This window comes from Salvelinus fontinalis, chromosome 26, assembly GCF_029448725.1.
Source record: "Salvelinus fontinalis isolate EN_2023a chromosome 26, ASM2944872v1, whole genome shotgun sequence".
Lineage (NCBI taxonomy): Eukaryota > Metazoa > Chordata > Actinopteri > Salmoniformes > Salmonidae > Salvelinus > Salvelinus fontinalis.
The window spans coordinates 21918674-21941139 of NC_074690.1; the positions used below are offsets into that span (position 1 = coordinate 21918674).

Genomic DNA, 22466 nt, shown 5'->3' on the forward strand with positions numbered 1-22466 from the left:
ACACGAAAACAAACACTTTCAAAACTTACAAAATAACAAAACGACGTACAACGGAACCTGAACATAAACTTACATAGACAAACGTAAACTCACGAACAGGAACGGACATCGAAACATACGAACAGCCCAACAGCTCCAAAAGTGAATATATCGAACACAAACGAAGACATCACAAGAGACAATCACCCACAAACAAACAGTGAAAATGCCCTACCTAAATATGACTCCTGATTAGAGGAAAATGCAAACCACCTGCCTCTAATCAAGAGCCATACCAGGCAAACCGAAACCAACATAGAAACAGATAACATAGACTGCCCACCCAAAACACATGCCCTGACCATAAACACATAAAAACTAACATAAATAGGTCAGGACTGTTACAGTACCCCCCCCCCAAGGTGCGAACGCCGGGCGCACCAGCACAAAGTCCAGGGGAGGGTCCGGGTGGGCAGTTGACCACGGTGGTGGTTCCGGTTCAGGACGCTGTCCCCGCACCACCATAGTCACTCCCCTCTTCTTTCTACCCCTTCCACTGACCACCCAAACACTACCTTCCCCTAAATAAACAGCTAGCACCGGAACAAGGGGCAGCACCGGGACAAGGGGTAGCACCGGGACAAGGGGCAGCACAAAAACAAGGGGCAGCACCAGGACAAGGGGCAGCACCGGGACAAGGGGCAGCACCGGGACAAGGGGCAGCACCGGGACAAGGGGCAGCACCGGGACAAGGGGCAGCACCGGGACAAGGGGCAGCACCGGGACAAGGGGCAGCACCGGGACAAGGGGCAGCACCGGGACAAGGGGCAGCACCGGGACAAGGGGCAGCACCGGGACAAGGGGCAGCACCGGGACAAGGGGCAACACCGGGACAAGGGGCAGATCCCGGCTGAAGGACTCTGGCAGGTCCTGTTTGGACGGCTCTGGCAGGTCCATGCAGGCTGACGGCTCTCGACGCTCATGGCAGACTGACGGCTCTCTACGCTCATGGCAGGCTGACGGCTCTCGACGCTCATGGCAGGCTGACGGCTCTCGACGCTCATGGCAGGCTGACGGCTCTCGACGCTCATGGCGCTCTGACGGCTCTGGCTGCTCATGGCTCTCTGACGGCTCTGGCTGCTCATGGCTCTCTGACGGCTCTGGCTGCTCATGGCTCTCTGACGGCTCTGGCTGCTCATGGCTCTCTGACGGCTCTGGCTGCTCATGGCTCTCTGACGGCTCTGGCTGCTCATGGCTCTCTGACGGCTCTGGCTGCTCATGGCTCTCTGACGGCTCTGGCTGCTCATGGCTCTCTGGCGGCTCTGGCAGATCCTGTCTGGTTGGCGGCTCTGGCAGATCCTGTCTAGTTGGCGGCTCTGGCAGATCCTGTCTAGTTGGCGGCTCTGGCAGATCCTGTCTGGCGGGCGGCTCTAGCGGCTCCTGTCTGGCTGACGGCTCTAGCGGCTCCTGTCTGGCGGATGGCTCTGTAGGCTCATGGCAGACGGGCGGCTTTGCAGGCTCATGGCAGACGGGCGGCTTTGCAGGCTCCTGGCAGACGGATGGCTCAGATGGCGCTGGGGAGACGGATGGCTCAGATGGCGCTGGGGAGACGGATGGCTCAGATGGCGCTGGGGAGACGGATGGCTCTGGCCGGATACGGCGCACTGTAGACCTGGTGCGTGGTGCCGGAACTGGAGGCACCGGGCTAATGATAAGCACCTTCCTACTAGTGCGTGGAGCAGGGACAGGGCACACTGAACTCTCAAAGCGTACTCTATACCTGGTGCGTGGTACCGGCACTGGTGGCACCTGGCTGAGGGCACGCACCTCAGGACTAGTACGGGGAGAAGTGACAGTGTGTACAGGACTTAGGAGACGCACAGGTGGCTTAGTGCGTGGGGCCGGAACTGGAGGCACTGAACTGGATACACGCAATATAGGGAGAGTGCGTGGAGGAGGAACAGGGCTCTGGAAATGCACTGGTAGCCTAGTGCGTAGTGTAGGCACTGTAGGTACTAGGCTGGGGCGGGGAGGTGGCGCCGGAAATACCGGACCGTGCAGGCGTACTGGCTCTCTTGAGCATTGAGCCTGCCCAACCTTACCTGGTTGAATGCTCCCGGTCGCCCGCCCAGTACGGGGAGGTGGAATAACCCGCACCGGGCTGTGTAGGCGAACCGGGGAAACCATGCGTAAGGCAGGTGCCATGTATGCCGGCCCGAGGAGACGCACTGGAGACCAGACGCGTTGAGCCGGCCTCATGACACCTGGCTCAATGCCCAATCTAGCCCTACCAGTGCGGGGAGGTGGAATAACCCGCACCGGCCTATGCACACGTACAGGAGACACCGTGCGCTCTACTGCGTAACACGGTGTCTGCCCGTACTCCCGCTCTCCACGGTTAGCCTGGGAAGTGGGCGCAGGTCTCCTACCTGCCCTTGGCCCACTACCCTTTAGCCCCCCCCCAAGAAATTTTTGGGAGTTACTCACGGGCTTTTCGGGCTTCCGTGCAAGACGTGTCCCCTCATAATTCCGGTTCCTCTCTCCGGTAGCCTCCGCTCTCCTCAGTGCCTCCAGCTGTTCCCATGGGAGGCGATCTCTACCCGCTAGGATCTCCTCCCATGTGTAGACACCCTTTCCATCCAGAACATCGTCCCATGTCCATTGCTCCTTCTTCTGTCCCTTACTCCGTTTATTTTTCCCATACCGCTTGGTCACATTTTGTTGGTGGGTGATTCTGTAATAGCTGTCGCTCTCCTCATCCTCGGAAGAGGTGAGGAGAGAAGGATCTTCTGACCAAAATGCGGAGTCCGGGAAATATGCCATCTTTATTTATTAATAACGAAAACTGATGACACGAAAACAAACACTTTCAAAACTTACAAAATAACAAAACGACGTACAACGGAACCTGAACATAAACTTACATAGACAAACGTAAACTCACGAACAGGAACGGACATCGAAACATACGAACAGCCCAACAGCTCCAAAAGTGAATATATCGAACACAAACGAAGACATCACAAGAGACAATCACCCACAAACAAACAGTGAAAATGCCCTACCTAAATATGACTCCTGATTAGAGGAAAATGCAAACCACCTGCCTCTAATCAAGAGCCATACCAGGCAAACCGAAACCAACATAGAAACAGATAACATAGACTGCCCACCCAAAACACATGCCCTGACCATAAACACATAAAAACTAACATAAATAGGTCAGGACTGTTACAATTACAGAAATAACATAAATACACAATGCCTCTTTACTATAGATTTTATGTAATTTTTTTTAATGGCCAAGGTTTTTAAATCATGCATGTCAGTAAGGTGAATATACTGCATAAGACCAGGGTGTTGCACTAATGTGAATTCAGACAATATGCTTAACAGAGGCAGGGGGGACCACGGCCATTATAACAGCCTGTCTGTCCCCCTACTGTGCACTGCCGTGGACAGCCACGGTAATTAGTCCTCTGTCGTTGAATGGTTTTAAGCTTCTGTGTGGAAATCATAAAGTTTGATCATCAATTCAAAGAAAACCATAGCAGGGGAAATGGGAAAAAGATGTGAAAATGGGCTCCATATCATAGTAATACAGTGCCTTCGGAAAGTATTCACACCCTAGACGTATTCCTTATTTTGTTGTTACAGCCTGCATTCAAAATGGATTACAATATTTTCTTCTCACACATTTACACACAATACCCCAAAACGACAAAGTGAAATCTTTGCTAATTTAATGAAAATGAAATACAGAAATATCTAATTTACATAAGTATTCACCCCCCTGGGTCGATGCATGTTAGAATCCCCTTTGGCAGCAATTACAGCCGTGAGTCTTTCTTGGTAAGTCTCTAAGAGCTTTGTACACCTGGATTGTACAATATTTGCACATTATTCTTTTTCAAGTTCTGTCAAGTTGTTTGTTGATCATTGCTAGACAGTCATTTTCAAGTCTTTCCATTGATGTTCATGCCAGTTAAAGTCAAAACTGTCCCTAGGCCAGTCAGAAACATTCACTGTCATCTTGGTAAGCAACTCCAGAGTATATTTGGACTTGGGGTTCAGGTTATTGTCATGCTCAAAGGTGAATTTGTCTCCCAGGGTCTGTTGGAAACCAGACTGAACCAGGTTTTCCTCTAGGATTTTGCCTAAACAACTCCTAAGATCTTGCCGACGACAAGCATACCCATAACATGATGCAGCTACCACCATGCTTGAAAATATGTTTTGTGTTGGATTTGCCCCAAACATAACGCTATGTATTCAGGACATAAAGTTCATATCTTTGCCACATTTTTTGGAGTTTTACTTTAGTGGATGCATGTTTTGGAATATTTTTATTCTGTACAAGCTTTATTCTTTTCACTCTGTAATTTTGATTAGTATTGTGGAGTAACTACAATGTTGTTGATCTATCCTCAGTTTTCTCCTATCACAGGAGAAATCACTGTCACTGCTCGACTGAGGGACCTTACAGATATTTCTATGTGTGGGGTACAGAGATGAGGTAGTCAGTCAGAATTCATGTTAAACACTATTATGGCCCACAGAGTGAGTCAATGCAACTTAGCATGTGACTCCTGAACTTATTTAGACTTGCCGTAACAAAGGGGTTGAATACTTATTGACTCAAGACATTTCAACTTTTCAAAAATTCTAAAAACATAATTTCACTTTGATATTATGGGGTATTGTGTGTAGGCCAGTGACACACAATCTCAATGTAATATATTTTAAATTCAGGCTGTAACACAACATTTTTTGGAATAAGTCAAGGGATGTGAATACTTTCTGAAGGCACTGTAAATAGCCTAATGATACTACTTCTCCAGTCAAATGAACTCGTGGATACCGTTTTTATGTCTATGTGTCTAGTATGGAGGAAGTTAGAGAGAATTTTGGGAGCCAATGCTAACTAGCGTTAGCGCAATGACTGGAAGTCTATCTACTAGCATGCTAGTGGACATCCATAGACTTCCAGTCATTGAGCTAACGCTAGTTAGCATTGGCTCACAAAACAAAATCTTACTTCCTTCATACTAATGTTGTAATGTATCCACACTGTTCCCACAACCTTTATAGATCTCAGAAATGCTGTTTTGTGAACATTCTTGCAACATCAAAGGAATCTTTTTTGCACCCTGATACAAACATTATCTGAATGTCAACACAACTAGACAGTTTTTTTGTGTTTTGGGAACATATCTTTGTGATGTGCCCACATTGTTCCCACCAGATTGTTACCACAACCTAATTAAACATTCTGGGAACCTTTAAATAACAGATTAAATGTGTTCTAGATACATTCTTGCAACATCAGGTGAATGTTTTTTTGCACACTAAAGTAACATTGTATAATCATCCGCACAACTGGAAAGTTTTTTTGTGTTCTGTAAACATACATTTTCTGATGTCCCCACCAGACTGTTCCCACAACATAATGAAACATTCTGGTAACTTTAAAAAAACAGACAAAATGAGTTCTGGGTACGTTCTTGAAACATCAGGCAAATGTTTATACAAACATTGTTCAACCATCAGCATAACTGGACAGTAATTGTTTTATGAGAACATTTGCCGCAACCTAACGAATGTTCTGGGAACTTTCACAGAATCAATTTTAGTTTGCTAGGAAATATTTCTGGTACATTATGTTATTGCATTACCTGGAAAGCTTATGAGGACTTTTGGGGTATGATCTGTGGGAGTTGTTACAGATGTTGTGCACAACATTTAAATGAATGTTAGGAGAACATTCCAAGGATTTTTCAACTGAAAAAAAAGTTTACAAAAAAACATTTTTTCTTCAAAAACTTTTTTATTTTTTTTGGTAGGTAATTGTCCTAATGTGTGAGAAAACCCTGACTAGAACTTAATGGGAATCTTACCGGGTTTGCTGGGTTTAGTCCTGAGATAAATGAATGACATTTCCTCAACATGACGTCAAAACATGTCTTTTGTATAGAAAAGTTTTCATGTTTCAAACAATTATGTTTAATTCTTGAAAGTCCTGCAGACAAGTTGGGTACAAAGGGTAGGTGTCACGACTTCCGCCGAAGTCAGTTCCTCTCCTTGTTAGGGCGGCGTTCGGCGGTCGACGTCACCGGTCTTCTAGCCATCGCCGATCCACCTTTCATTGTCCATTTGTTTTATCTTGTTTTCCCACACACCTGGTTTACATTCCCTCATAACTTGTTGTTTATTTAACATTCTGTTCCCCCCAAGTCTGTGTGTGAAATTGTTTGTTGTAAAGTGCTTGTGCACTCTGACTGGTTCACGACAGGTTATTTTGTACCCATATTTTGTTGTTCTGGGTGCCGTTGGTTTTGCATATTAAACTGCTCCGGTTATTACCCAGTTCTGCTCTCCTGCGCCTGACTTCCATGCAGCCAGTTACGCACCAGTAGGGTAGAATAGGGGGAAGGGGAGTTGAGAGCAATATAAAAAGACAACATAAAAAAACATATGCTATCCTTTTCCTCAGATGGAGCTGGTCAAAGAGGAGAAGTGTGAGTTCCTGCTCTTCCTGTGCCCTCGTGAGGTCATCAAGATGAGCGGCTGCGTGGCCGGCCTGTGGTTTTGCCGCACCGAGCAGACGGAGTGCAGGATTGGCTGGAGGACAAGGACTAGATCGTCCAGCTCAAAGTTGATTATATCATCAGCACCATCGGCTCCACGCTGACTGACCCTTAAAGAACGGTCTGATAGAAGTGGAAATCAGGTCTGATAGAAGGAGACTGATCAAAGGTGTCCACTTCATTGTAGTACCCTTAGAAGTGACTGTTGAAGTGCCCTTGTTGTCCAATCTTATCAGGATCTTACTGTATTAGGATTGACCTGTTAAAACATAGAATAACTACGTAAATGGCAGAGAATTGGCAGAATGTTGATTATCAGATCCTACGTTATGTTAAGTTATGTTATGTTACAATACAGCTCCACTTTATGTGTGGTCTAATCAAGATTTTTCAGTCACCCTTGTCATGTTCCGGACACCCCTGCACTTAACGGATCATACAGTAACATGCCAGGCATTTTTTCCAAATCCACAATGAGTCCCTGCATTCAGCTGATATCTGTCCTCTGAAGCAGCCAAGGTCTTGTAATTGTTAGCTACAGTGTTACTGCCCCAGTAAAGAGCCTGCCAGGACAGGGAACGTATTGCTCTCCCTACAATCCATTCTCCATACTTTCCTTTCCCTGTATGGTGGCCTGGCACATACCTGGGACACTGTATGAGATTTCCTTCACAAGATTCCATAGAGAAATAGAGCATTCAGAGGCAGCAATTTCTCAATTTCTGGAGGGCCAGTGAGTGTGCATGCCTTACTATTGCAGACAGCTTGTGGCTTCTATCAATGTAATTGTCTGCATTTCTTCCAATCCCCCATATATGTTTGGGTAAATATCTTTAATATATTTTCCTTCTATATTATTTTCTCCTAACGCTATCATCCCTCCCCTAATTGACAACAATACTTAGGCTTATACATACTATCCTGAACAAGTGTTGGCCCCATGTTTTATGAGCTGAAATAAAAGATCCCTGATATTTTTCATGCGCAGAAAAAGCTTATTTATCTCACATTTTAGCACAAATTTGTTTACATTCCTGTTGTTGAGCATATCTCCTTTGCTAAGAAATCCATCTACCTGACAGGTGAGGCATATAAAGAAGCTGATTAAACTGCATAACATTTACACGGTTGCACCTTGTTCTGGGGACAATAATAGGCCACTCTAAAATGTGCCGTTTTGTCACATAAAACACAATGCCACAGACGTCTCAAGTTTTGAGGGAGTGTGCAATTGACATGCTGACTGCAGGAATGTCCACCAGAGCTGTTGCCAGAGAATGTAATGTTAATTTCTCTACAATAAGCCGCCTCCAACATTAGAGAATTTTGCAGTACGTCCAACAGACCTGACAACTGCGGACCACGTGTAACCACGCCAGCCCAGGACCTCCACATCCGGCTTCTTCACCTGCGAGATCATCTGAGACCAGCCACCCGGACAGCTGATGAAACTGAGGAGTATTTCTGTCTGTAATAAAGCCCTTTTGGCTGGGCCTGGCTCCCAAGTGGTTGGGCCTATGCCCTCCCAGGCCCGCCGATGGATGCGCCCCTGCGCAGCTATGTGAAATCCATAGATTAGGGCCTAGTGAATTATTTTTAATTTCATGATTTCTTTATATGAACTGTAACTCAGTAAAATCATTGAAATTGTTGCATGTTGCATTTATATTTTTGTATATATACATTTTACGGACACAATATATTTTAAATTCGTTTATTTATTTATTTATATATTTTTTGTCCTAACCTTCAGCTCCACTCAACCCATCCCATCTCTGAACACCATCAGGTTTGGATTTCTATTAGCCATATATTTTTCAACTATGCTTTGATGTTTCACAAAAGTCCTGAATCTTTCTATTCTCATAGTTTCTATAGATTGTAAATGAACGATAAAATGTTTTGCAATTCACCAGCAGTGCTATTTGCAGAGTTAGCTCCAGATAAATGTTGGAATTCTTCAGCTATTCCTGAACCTGCGACTAAAAACAAGCCACATATAGAAGTACCAAAACAAGTGATCTAATGATCCTGTCTCTTCACATCAAAATCTGCAGAGCTGGGATGGTTGTATCCCCCATATATATAACACTCTATTGGTTGCAAGAATTTTTTATTATAATTTAAATTGAAAAACTCAACGTTTTGAATCCGACGTTGTTTTGTGTATCAGTTTCTCAACCATGTGCCATGGAATCGGTACATCAAAAATCTCTTCCCAACTATTTTGCAACCTGTAAGGCTGTAATTCTTTTGTTCTTAAATGAAACTGGTATACTTTTAAATTTATCACAATTTTCTTTAACCACTTTTGGTCTTTAATGCAGGGCTGACAGACAAGTTCATTACCTTTTCCCCCTTCCACTTGCCTCATCCATTGTTGCGGTAATGCTGCAATTAGTTGATTATAATATTGAATAGAGCAGACATATCCATATATTTTGTTAGCTGCATGTGTGACATAACTCCACCAGTCCGATTTATGATATCATTTACAAAGATGTTACCGTTTTTAAACTGTTTTTTAAATGAAGTAGTATATTTGAGTTTAACCATAATATTTGTTGTAATATTTGTTCTGTCTTTTCTGTTGGATTAAACTTGGATGGCAACCAACTTTCTAAGGCTTGTTTTAAAAATAGGGATATTTGGATAATGTAATCTGAATAAAGGGAAAAAGGCCATTCTTGAACATGGGGTAAGTCATTCTTACTAATCTACTAGAGAACCAGTTCGCATTTAAGTATAGTTTTTGTGTGACTGAAGCCTTTAGTGAGAGGTCTAATGCTTTAATATTTAATAACTGTCTCCACTCTCCACTTCTGTGAGTTTCAACACAAAATCAGGGTACAGTCAAATAAGAGGACTAATACAAAGAGAAAGGGGATACAATAGTGGCAGATAGTAGATAAATACCCCTCTATTCTTACCTACAGTTGAAGTCAGAAGTTTACATACACTTAGGTTGGAGTCATTAAAACTCGTTTTTCAACCACTCCACAAATTTCTTGTTAACAAACTATAGTTTTGGCAAGTCGGTTAGGACATCTACTTTGTGCATGACACACGTAATTTTTCCAACAATTGTTTACAGACAGATGATTTCAGTTAAAATTCACTGTATCACAATTCCAGTGGGATAGAAGTTTACATACACTAAGTTGACTGTGCCATAAACAGCTTGGAAATTCCAGAAAATGGTGTCATAGCTTTAGAAGAGTCCGATAGACTAACTGGCATAATTTGAGTCAATTGGAGGTGTACCTGTGGATGTATTTCAAGGCCTACCTTCAAACTCAGTGCCTCTTTGCTTGACATCATGGAAAAATCTAAAGAAATCAGCCAAGGCCTCAGAAAAATAATTATAGACCTCCACAAGTCTGGTTCCTCCTTGGGAGAAATTTCCAAACGCCTGAATGTACCACGTTCATCTGTACAAACAATAGCACGCAAGAATAAACACCATGGGACCATGCAGCCGTCGTACCGCTCAGGAAGGAGACGAGTTCTGTCTCCTAGAGATGAACGTACTTTGGTGCGAAAAGTGCAAATCAATCCCAGAACAACAGCAAAGGATCTTGTGAAGATGCTGGAGGAAACAGGTACAAAAGTATCTATATCCACAGTAAAACGAGTCCTATATCGACATAACCTGAAAGGCCGCTCAGCAAGGAAGAAGCCACTGCTCCAAAACTGCCCTAAAAAGCCAGACTACGATTTGCAACTGCACATGGGGAAAAAGATTGTATTTTTTGGAGAAATGTCCTCTGGTCTGATGAAACAAAAATAGAACTGTTTAGCCATAATGACCATCGTTATGTTTGGAGGAAAAAGGGGGATGCTTGCAAGCCGAAGAACACCATCCCAACCGTGAAGCACCGGGGTGGCAGCATCATGTTGTGGGGGTGCTTTGCTGCAGGAGGGACTGGTGCACTTCACAAAATAGATGGCGTCATGAGGGTGGAAAATTATATGGATAAATTGAAACAACATCTCAAGACATCAGTCAGGAAGTTAAAGCTTGGTCGCAAATGGGCCTTCCAAATGGACAATGACCCCAAGCATACTTCCAAAGTTGTGGCAAAATGGCTTAACGACCACAAAGTCAAGGTATTGGAGTGGCCATCACAAAGCCCTGACCTCAATCCCATAGAACATTTGTGGGCAGCACTGAAAAAGCATGTGGGATCAAGGAGGCCTACAATCCTGACTCCGTTACACCAGCTCTGTCAGGAGGAATGGGACAAAATTCACCCAACTTATTGTGTGAAGCTTGTGGAAGGCTACCCGAAACATTTGACCCAAGTTAAACAATTTAAAGGCAATGCTACCAAATACTAATTGAGTGTATGTAAACCTCTGACCCACTAAAGAAATAAAAGCTGAAAGAAATCATTCTCTCTACTATTATTCCGACATTTCACATTCTTAAAATAAAGTGGTGCCCCTAACTGACCTAAAACATGGGAATTCTTACTAGGATTAAATGTCAGGAATTGTGAAAAACTGAGTTTAAATGTATTTGGCTAAGGTGTATGTAAACTTCTGACTTCAACTGTAGCTAGTAGCTGTACAGCATGAATCACCCATTGACTTCAGCAGCTTACAGAGGAGACAGCCAGGCACAGTAGTTGGGTAGAAAAAGGCTGAGATTGCCAGAAAATAGGCCCTGCAATCTGCAGGGGGCGGGGCACCGTGTTTCAAGAACATGATTAGATGACAAGGTAACAGGCAGACGACCGGTCCTTTTTACTGCTGAGGGGGCCATCGCCGTGACGATGAAGCATTTTCTATCTGTGTTCGCTGTCGCTCATAAAGATAAATGGACATTCCTGGAATGTGTGTGTTTCATAAGAGTGGATTCTTCTTAAATAGACTGGTCAAATATTGTGTGTGTGTGTGTGTGTGTGTGTGTGTGTGTGTGTGTGTGTGTGTGTGTGTGTGTGTGTGTGTGTGTGTGTGTGTGTGTGTGTGTGTGTGTGTGTGTGTGTGTAGTCTTGGTGCATGCCTGACTGAGGCACATATGACAGCATGGATTCCTCTCACTAATGGAGCTCAGCAATCAGCATCTGCCAGTGGAGTTTTCTCCAGAGAGATGGAGATAGAGTGGGGGTCTGTGGAAGAAGTGATGTTATTTAAGGAGATCTCAGGAATCTCTCAGACATGTCACACTTCACAGCCTTCCCCACAGTAAGGGCGTGTGTGTGTGTGTGTGTGTGTGTGTGTGTGTGTGTGTGTGTGTGTGTGTGTGTGTGTGTGTGTGTGTGTGTGTGTGTGTGTGTGTGTGTGTGTGTGTGTGTGTATGTGTGTGTGTGTGTGTGTGCGTGTGCGTGTGTGTGTGTGCGTGTGCGTGAAGCTGTGTGCTCCTGCGGTTATAGGAGGGAAATTCTGAGAGAAAAGACAAACGCAGCAGGGCTCAGTTGTATCACTAAGGTTCTGGGGTTCTTTGAGATGATATGGCAGAGACCACAGTAACAGGGGTTTTCCATCTTTGATTAATATCAAGTTCAAGTATATCTAGTATACCCCCTGTAATGTCTTATACAGTACAACAATGCATTGTTCTGCTCCTGTATTACTACAACACAACCTCAGTCTGCTGACCTCTCTGTCTATTGTAATAATGTCATATTAACCATGTTTATTATGTCTTGTTGTGAACAGTCCAGAAGGCCATGGCTCCCATCAAGCTGAACCACTGGGGCACCCCAAACCTGCACCCTGAGACCATGCAGAGCAGTGAGCCCTGGTTTTTCACTGGCGGAGACATCGTAGACTTGGCAAACAACAACGGCAAGCAGACCTCCTGGCACATCCACCAGTACCTCCATGTAACCTCTGAATCAGAGAGGTGCAGGGGGCTGCCTTAATCAACATCCATGTCCATGTCATCGGCGACTGCCTTGCTCAGGGGCAGAATGACAGATTTTTACCTTATCAGCTTGAGGATTTGATCCAGCAACCTTTCAGTTACTGGCCCAACGCTCATACCCGCCAGGCTACCTGCCGCCCCAGAAGTTGTCCCAGCCCGGCTCAAACGATCGACAATTCATGGTCTTTCAATTTCGAATACAATTAGTTGAATTGAGCAAGTAAGTGCTAAACTGATGATGATGTTGATGTTGATGTTGATGATGATGATGATGATGATAATGCATTCATAAAACACGTTGTAACTACATATCCCTCCATGGCCAGACGGTGGAAAGTACAACTGCGCCGCCTCTGTTCAACTGTGCCATCGACACAGTGGGCATCAGTGTGAAGATGTGTGGCATCACATTCACAAACCACTTCAGCCTGGCCAGCACTCCCCCACCACTAGCACGGCCATGATCCACAGGGCTTGCCAACAGGGATGGGACTTTGCTCTCACCAAGACCTTCGGACTGGACATGGTACAGACAGACAGAAACAAACGGAGAGACACAGACGCCTGCACATGAGCACATACGCACATACCGATGCCTTTTATATTGCTGTTAAGCTTAGATACAGCAATGTGCTTAACTACAAATGTGTGTGTGTGTGTGTGTGTGTGTGTGTGTGTGTGTGTGTGTGTGTGTGTGTGTGTGTGTGTGTGTGTGTGTGTGTGTGTGTGTGTGTGTGTGTGTGTGTGTGTGTGTGTGTGTGTGTGTGTGTGTGTGTGCATGCGTACAGCGGTGTCTCAGGGTGTTACAGCAACGTTGAGTATCTCCCTTCTGAACAGACTGTTCCGCGTCTCTGTGTCCTGTCTTTGAGCCTCTCTAACCTTGGCCAAGTCTTTGATAAGTCATAACGCGGGACATTAAAGCAGCCCCCATTCACAGACAACTGGCATTAATAAAGCCCTGATAACTCATAACGGAAAGCAATAAAGCGCTCCCCACATGCACACACACTCCCCGGTAATGAGCTTCATTCAGGTGGCAGAGACTCCATCTAAACCAACACACTCCCACTAGAACAAGATGCATATAACTTGTTAGCAATGTAACATTTGCTCTTGACAGGAGGATGGGAAAAGGAGAGAGAGAGCGAAGAGAGAGAGCGAAAGCCATGAGTTGTTTATTGAGCTTCAACAGAAAATATTTTGTTTTAATTTACTTTCTAATTCTGGTGATGGGGAAATGAATCAGTAACATCTGTTTGCTCTGTTCATTCTCGCTGGCAGTCGTTGATTAGAGGATAACAGGAAGTAGCTGTGTAAGGCATCGCTATAAGAACAAGTAGGGTAGTGCATCAGGTTTGACGTGATGAAGTTTAGCCAACATCAAGTTCAACTTTTCTTTGTTCAACTGCGGTGTAGAAATGATTCTCCTGTATAAAATTGAATGGAAATATGTAACTAGACGGTTGAGAATTTGTTAGAATATTTGCCAAGGCCAAAATGTGCCCCTCTTTTTTTTCCCTTTTCTGAACAGACCGGTTAAAAAAATCTATTATGTCTAATTGTGGAAGTCTCGCCAAGCTTTCAAATTAAATTAAGAAATTGGTTTCTGCCTGAAAAGCACATTAATCTATTAATCTCAGAGTGACAGTTTTTCGAGAAACCCACTCCAGGAAGATGGTCCAACAACTAAGAAGAATTCATTAGGAGTTTGGATTTATAAGTGTTTAATATAGATACAGTACCAGTCAAAAGTTTGGACACAAATACTCATTCAAGGGTTTTTCTTAATTTTTTATATTTTTTACATTGTAGAATAATAATGAAGACATCAAAACTATGAAATAACACATATGGAATCATGAAGTAAACTAAAAAAGTGTTAATAAAAATCTATAAATATTCTAGATTTCAGATTCTTCAAAGTAGCCACCGTTTGCCTTGATGACAGCTTTGCACACTCTTGGCATTCTCTCAACCAGCTTCATGAGGTTGTCACCTGGGATGCATTTCAATTAACAGGTGTGCCTTGTTACAAGTTAATTTGTGGAATTTCTTTCCTTCTTAATGCGTTTAAGCCAATCAGTTGTGTTTTGACAAGGTAGGGGTGGTATACAGAAGATAGCCCTTTTTGGTAAAAGACCAAGTCCATATTATGGCAAGAACAGCTCAGTTAAAGCAAAGAGAAACGACAGTCCATTATTACTTTAAGACATGAAGGTCAGTCAATACGGAAAATTTCAAGAACTTTGAAAGTTTCTTCAAGTGCAGTTGCAAAAACCATCAAGCGCTATGATGAAACTGGCTCTCATGAGGACCTCCACAGGAAAGGAAGACCCAGAGTTATTTCTGCTGCAGAGCATAAGTTCATTAGAGTTACCAGCCTCTAATGTTACCAATGAGTTACCAAATTGCAGACCAAATAAATACTACTAATACTACTAAAGGACACCAATAAGAAGAAGAGACTTGCTTGGGCCAAGACACACAAGCAGGGGACATTAGACCGGTGGAAATCTGTCCTTTCGTCTGATGAGTCCAGATTTGAGATTTTTGTTTCAACTGCCGTGTCTTTGCGAGACGCAGAGTAGGTGAACGGATGATCTCCACATGTGTGATTCCCACATGAAGCATGGAGGAGGAGGTGGGATGGTGTGGGGGTCCTTTGCTGGTGACACTGTCAGTGATTCATTTTGAATTCAGCGCACACATAACCAGCATGTCTACCACAGCATTCTGCAGCAATTGGACCAATTGAGATGGTTTGGAATGAGATGGACCGCAGAGGGAAGGACAAGCAGCCAACAAGTGCTCAGCATATGTGGAAACTCCTTCAAGGCTATTGGAAAACCATTCCAGGTGAGGCTGGTTGAGAGAATGCCAAGAGTGTGCAAAGCTGTCATCAAGGCAAAGGGTGGCTACTGTCACGATCGTCAACGGGACTGAGAGAGGACCAAGGCGCAGCGTGTTGAAAATACATCTTCTCTTTTATTTTTAAGAAGAAAAAATGAAACAAAACAACAAACAGACGACCGTGAAGCTATAAATCTAGATAGTGCTGACACAACCACTACACCTAGACACAGACAATTACCCACAAAAAGCTAAAGCCTATGGTTGCCTTAAATATGGCCCCCAATCAGAGACAACAATAACCAGCTGTCTCTAATTGAGACCCAATTCAGGCAACCATAGACTTTCCTAGACACCTACACTGAACACTAAACCATCTCCTCTACTAAACCCCCTAAAACATACAACACCCTAGACAATACAAAAAAACACACAAACTTCCCCATGTCACACCCTGACCTAACTAAAATAATAATGAAAACAAAGATAACTAAGGCCAGGGTGTGACAGCTACTTTGAAGAGTATAAAATATAAAATATATTTTGATTTGTTTAACACTTTTTGGTTACTACATGATACATGGTTACTACAGTATATTAAATATATATATTTGATATCCGGAGTGCATATTACAGTTACAACTAGCCTGCCTCCATCCCTTTAAACACTTTTTAAAGCTCCAGTCTGGGGATAGTTCACCCTCAAATCAAATCAACGTTTTTTGGGCAGTTTTTTATCACAAAAGTGGTCTTAAAAGTCAAGATGAGTCGACATTCCAAGGCATTTGCTGTGTAGATCCTGCTGTGCCTTAGTACCTAACTAACCTGTAAATGTCCTTGAGCATTGGAAACACCCTAATCACATTAAACTTACAGATGTATTTTCAACAAATACAAATACATTAAAACACGTTGGACTTGGTTTTCAAGTCTCTTTATGTTGTAGTGGCAAGAGTCACTCAGTGACCACTCAGTGATTCTTGCCACATGTACAGTAGCATTGTGTCAGTTATTTTCACTCCGTACCACTGGTCGATGCTAGTGTCACGTACCTTGTTATTCCCCAGTATCTTCTGCTTACCAGCAGCATGCCTTGCTATTCCCCAGTATCTCCTGCTTACCAGCAACATGCCTCACTATTCCCCAGTATCTCCTGCTTACCAGCAACATGCCTTGCTATTCCCCAGTATCTCCTGCTTACCAGCAACAAGCCTTGCTATTCCCCAGTATCTCCTGCTTACCAGCAGCATGCCTTGCTATTCCCCAGTATCTCCTGCTTACCAGCAGCATGCCTTGCTATTCCCCAGTATCTCCTGCTTACCAGCAACATGCCTTGCTATTCCCCAGTATCTCCTGCTTACAAGCAACATGCCTTGCTATTCCCCAGTATCTCCTGCTTACCAGCAACATGCCTTACTATTCCCCAGTATCTCCTGCTTACCAGCAGCATGCCTTGCTATTCCCCAGTATCTCCTGCTTACAAGCAACATGCCTTGCTATTCCCCAGTATCTCCTGCTTACCAGCAACATGCCTTACTATTCCCCAGTATCTCCTGCTTACCAGCAACATGCCTTGCTATTCCCCAGTATCTCCTGCTTACAAGCAACATGCCTTGCTATTCCCCAGTATCTCCTGCTTACCAGCAACATGCCTTGCTATTCCCCAGTATTTCCTGCTTACCAGCAGCGTGCCTTGTTATTCCCCAGTATCTCCTGCTTACCAGCAGCGTGCCTTGTTATTCCCCAGTATCTCCTGCTTACCAGCAACATGCCTTGCTATTCCCCAGTATCGCAAGCTTACCAGCAACATGCCTTGCTATTCCCCAGTATCTCAAGCTTACCAGGAACGTGCCTTGTTATTCCCCAGTATCTCCTGCTTACCAGCAACATGCCTTGCTATTCCCCAGTATCTCAAGCTTACCAGCAACATGCCTTGTTATTCCCCAGTATCTCCTGCTTACCAGCAACATGCCTTGCTATTCCCAAGTATCTCCTGCTTACCAGCAGCGTTCCTTGCTATTCCCCAGTATCTCCTGCTTACCAGCAACATGCCTTGTTATTCCCCAGTATCTCCTGCTTACCAGCAGCGTTCCTTGCTATTCCCCAGTATCTCCTGCTTACCAGCAACATGCCTTGTTATTCCCCAGTATCTCCTGCTTACCAGCAACATGCCTTGCTATTCCCAAGTATCTCCTGCTTACCAGCAGCGTTCCTTGCTATTCCCCAGTATCTCCTGCTTACCAGCAACATGCCTTGTTATTCCCCAGTATCTCCTGCTTACCAGCAGCGTTCCTTGCTATTCCCCAGTATCTCCTGCTTACAGCAACATGCCTTGTTATTCCCCAGTATCTCCTGCTTACCAGCAGCGTGCCTTGTTAATCCCCAGTATCTCCTGCTTACCAGCAACATGCCTTGCTATTCCCCAGTATCTCCTGCTTACCAGCAGCATGCCTTACTATTCCCCAGTATCTCCTGCTTACCAGCAACATGCCTTGTTATTCCCCAGTATCTCCTGCTTACCATCAACATGCCTTGCTATTCCCCAGTATCTCCTGCTTACCATCAACATGCCTTGCTATTCCCCAGTATCTCCTGCTTACCAGCAACATGCCTTGTTATTCCCCAGTATCTCCTGCTTACCAGCAACATGCCTTGTTATTCCCCAGTATCTCAAGCTTACCAGCAGCGTGCCTTGTTATTCCCCAGTATCTCCTGCCTACCAGCAACATGCCTTGCTATTCCCCAGTATCTCCTGCTTACCAGCAGCGTTCCTTGCTATTCCCCAGTATCGCAAGCTTACCAGCAACATGCCTTGTTATTCCCCATTATCTCCTGCTTACCAGCAACATGCCTTGTTATTCCCCAGTATCTCCTGCTTACCAGCAACATGCCTTGTTATTCCCCAGTATCTCCTGCTTACCAGCAACATGCCTTGTTATTCCCAAGTATTTCCTGCTTACCAGCAGCGTTCCTTGCTATTCCCCAGTATCTCCTGCTTACCAGCAACATGCCTTGTTATTCCCCAGTATCTCCTGCTTACCAGCAGCGTTCCTTGCTATTCCCCAGTATCTCCTGCTTACCAGCAACATGCCTTGTTATTCCCCAGTATCTCCTGCTTACCAGCAGCGTGCCTTGTTATTCCCCAGTATCTCCTGCTTACCAGCAACATGCCTTGCTATTCCCCAGTATCTCCTGCTTACCAGCAACATGCCTTACTATTCCCCAGTATCTCAAGCTTACCAGCAACGTGCCTTGCTATTCCCCAGTATCTCCTGCTTACCAGCAACATGCCTTACTATTCCCCAGTATCTCCTGCTTACCAGCAACATGCCTTGTTATTCCCCAGTATCTCCTGCTTACCATCAACATGCCTTGCTATTCCCCAGTATCTCCTGCTTACCAGCAACATGCCTTGTTATTCCCCAGTATCTCCTGCTTACCAGCAACGTGCCTTGCTATTCCCCAGTATCTCCTGCTTACCAGCAGTGCAGCAGCTCATTCCCAGCTCATATCGCAGTAAACAGAAATCATATTGCTCTCTATTGTGTGCTTTGTGTGTCAAATTATTGCACTGAGCCTCTCCTGTCTCTCTCCCCAAGAAGGATAAAGAAGAACCTCAGTGTCAACAGCGCTTCTCTCTGCCGTCATTATACCCTGAACATGAGGGACTTTTTAATATCCTGTTCTCCCCTCGCCCGCCAAGCTCTCCCCCCGATCACAACGCCCCAGCCGCTTCTCGTCGATAGCATTCAGGGCACACAGCGCGATTGTCACAGTGGATATGGAAATATCCCAATGCAGAGCGTGCCCGGAATAGCTAATTGCTGTATGGCACGATACAGTGGAGGCCTTTACGCTTAAACTTGCAGGCGGCACTTCCATTAATTATAATTAATGAACTACATTGCATATGTTAATACTTTTTTCCCTCTGATGAGGGTTGCTTCTACCAGGGGATGTTAATGAAGGACATTGGGATGAGATCAGAGCCCCTGGTAAACCTGGTGGTAAACCCTTTGTCTCAACCTCGTCTCCTTCAGCGACTGACATGACAGTCAGCAGTTTGTTCTGCGGTTGAATGGGTTGCGGTCGTGGACACTGACCAGGTCCAGCCGGTGATTAATGTGATGAGATGTGATGAGGGTCCCAGGTAGATGAGTTCCAGCTGGTGATTAATGTGATGAGATGTGATGAGATGGTCCCAGGTAGAGTAGTTCCAGTTGGTGATTAATGTGATGAGATGTGATGAGACGGTCCCAGGTAGAGTAGTTCCAGCTGGTGATTAATGTGATGAGATGTGATGAGACGGTCCCAGGTAGATTAGTTCCAGCTAGTGATTAATGTGATGAGATGTGATGAGACGGTCCCAGGTAGATTAGTTCCAGCTGGTGATTCATGTTACGAGTTGGGATGAGACGGTCCCAGGTAGATTAGTTCCAGCTGGTGATTAATGTGATGAGATCTGATGAGACGGTCCCAGGTAGATTAGTTCCAGCTGGTACTTAATGTGATAAGCTGTGATGAGACGGTCCCAGGTAGATTAGTTCCAGCTTGTGATTAATGTGATAAGATGTGATGAGATGGTCCCAGGTAGATTAGTTCCAGCTGGTGCTTAATGTGATAAGATGTGATGAGACGGTCCCAGGTAGATTAGTTCCAGCTGGTGCTTAATGTGATAAGATGTGATGAGACGGTCCCAGGTAGATTAGCTGGGTCTGTACAGATCTGTATATGCATGGCTGGTGGAGCTGCTAAAGCACACTGAGATCTGCAGAGGAGATCCATGAAGGATCGGACCCTCAGGGCCCAATTAGCCTTGTGTGTATGTTTGTGTGTGTGTGTGTGTGTGTGTGTGTGTGTGTGTGTGTGTGTGTGTGTGTGTGTGTGTGTGTGTGTGTGTGTGTGTGTGTGTGTGTGTGTGTGTGTGTGTGTGTGTGTGTGTGTGTGTGTGTGTGTGTGTGTGTGATACTTACTGTTTACTGGACCATCACGCCACCCAAGGAGGGGTGCCTTGGCTGTCATCCAGAAGGTCTCACTAATCAAACTGAACTGAAGTCATGAGTGGCTTTCATCAACAGCATAAACAAGGACAGATAATGAATTATGTTTTCTTTTGTTTCATGTGCGGGTCATTGACTGGAGTACATGCAACACCCTTCTCACCACGCAAATCACCCACAAAAACACACACACACTCACTCTGTGCACTACACAACACTGATTATTTCCTCTCCCCTGAAATAAAGGACTGCAACAGTAAAGTCAGATGTGTTTGTTTAGAACATGGGCTTACTGAAGACTGCATACATAAATAAATAGTATACTCCCTCACACACATGCAACAGGATAAAGCAACAGGATAATGCACACTCACACACATAAAGAATCAACCTAAACGATCACAAGTAAGGATTAAGATGTTTACTCCAAACATTAACATTCCTAAAAGGCCATTTTGTAAATCCTAGTGCTTTGTGCTACACTGCCTCGTCCACCATTCTCCCCTCCAGGCCTATGGGCAGTCATTACAGCGCAATTACGCTAGACGATCATTGGCATTTCATATTGGTGCCGTCAGACTGTCAACAGTGGTCAGAACCGGTGAAATGGGATGGGAAGGATGTTCCAGGCCATGAAACAGATGTGTATCCCCTGCAGTTACATTATATTTAATCAGGCAAATCAACAAGGTGCCATTTCTGCCACAATAAGCTATAAGTGAAAATGGCCAAGGGCTGGCAAGGACCCAGAGTATATATCACAGAGCCTGAGCTGTCAAAGCAGTCAGTACTGCAAAGATCAGAGAGATGTCAGCTAATTGCCTACTAATTACACAGTAAATTGTCTAATTAAGCTAGATGGTTAATTAAGGGTAGGCCTAGAATAGCAGGCAGTGGTTGGTGGATGGATTCATTCTCCTTGTTGGGTCTCTTTGGGTGGCTGCTAGATGGAATAGCTGGGAAACTGACACTGATAGACATAAAAGACGGGAGTAAGTGTGAGATGCAATGCAGAGATATGGAGAGGCAGAGGATAACAGGACTGAGGTAGATGAATAGAAAATAATTGTTGTTTGCATTCAAGTTTTTTTCTGCAGAAAAAAATAGTGTTTTTTTCGGGCCGCTTCTGTCTAAGCAGTAATAATAATATTTTTTGAAATGGAAAATAATTGTCAGTGTTTTCTCAAATGTCTAAACCAGATATAATGTACGTAGCAATGATAATGGACTTATAAATCTTTGAGAACTAACATTCACCAATATAAAAGCTAGACAGTCAGGGAGAATCTAAAATTCCCAAAATGATGCATTCAGGAGAATTTCTGTCATGGCATGGGGCTCACACTGATTTTGTTATAATGTTTGAGTCACTGAGATAGCATAAACCATGGCAAATTGTGTATAATAGCAGAAAACAGCAAAACAAAAAGACTACGGCCAACAGGAGGGCCTCTAAAAATGTCCATGGTTACGCCCCCGCCACGCCCACCACTTAAACCCCATTTTGATTCAGAAAAGACACTGGCATTAAACAATGATATGAGATACTGGATGTAGATCTCATATGAGTTGCTACGAATAACAAGGCGTGTCACACAGGCCGCCCTCAGACGGTGGTAATAGTGGCTTAACTCCAAGCTCTGCACTTTGTGTGACATTTTACTTATTGGTCATAGTTGGCATGAACTCTCTCCCATTCTATGTAGCTAACTTGGGAATAAGCACATACTTCACGGTATGCCAGGATTGGCATCCCTGCCTAGTAGACAAATATTTTCCTCTCTTTCTCAAATCAATATGTATTCGTCGTACACCGTTTCCAGCAGGTATAAAAAGTGCAGTGAAGTGCTTATGTGCTAGCTCCCTCAACAATACATTACATCAGTCGATAACAATAATAACAATAAAAAGAGTCAAGTCAAAAATAACAAATGGTAGAAGTAATAAAAGAGGTAGTAATAATGGAAAGGGAAAGGGGGATACCTAGTCAGTTTTCCAACTGAATGTATTCAACTGTCGTTCTGCCCCTGAACAAGGCAGTTAACCCACTATTCCTAGGCCGTCATTGTAAATAAGAATTTGCTCTTAACTGAGTTGCCTAGTTAAATAAAGGCTAAATAAAAAATAATAAAAAATAAAATAAAATAAAAATGGGTCTTCTGCATTTAACCATACCCC

At 44.3% G+C, this 22466-nt stretch overlaps 1 pseudogene; it reads left to right on the plus strand.

Annotated features, from left to right (window-relative positions):
* LOC129824595 (dihydropyrimidine dehydrogenase [NADP(+)]-like) overlaps positions 1–22466 on the plus strand; it is a 197267-nt pseudogene that overhangs the window by 75420 nt on the left and 99381 nt on the right.